Source organism: Etheostoma spectabile, chromosome 12 (assembly GCF_008692095.1).
Source record: "Etheostoma spectabile isolate EspeVRDwgs_2016 chromosome 12, UIUC_Espe_1.0, whole genome shotgun sequence".
Lineage (NCBI taxonomy): Eukaryota > Metazoa > Chordata > Actinopteri > Perciformes > Percidae > Etheostoma > Etheostoma spectabile.
Window position 1 is genome coordinate 29,830,394 of NC_045744.1, and position 265 is coordinate 29,830,658.

Consider the following 265-nt stretch of genomic DNA (forward strand, 5'->3'; position numbering starts at 1 on the left):
AAGATTTGCCGCTCAAATCCACATCTAGCAGACAAAACAGGTGCGTTTTATCAAGGCTGAAAGAATTTCACCATTCTTAATTTGACAAACATGAAAAGAGTAAGGAACACATGAATCTGGCGCAAGCCGTTGCTAATAAACAAGCTAGCCGAGACAAAATGTCCAGTCGACCACTTGTCAGATGGTGAGACAAGCTGAATGAAGAACAGCGGCAAGCTCTGTTTACTATTTTTCTGGTTGCCTTCCATAAAGCTAAACACGCACG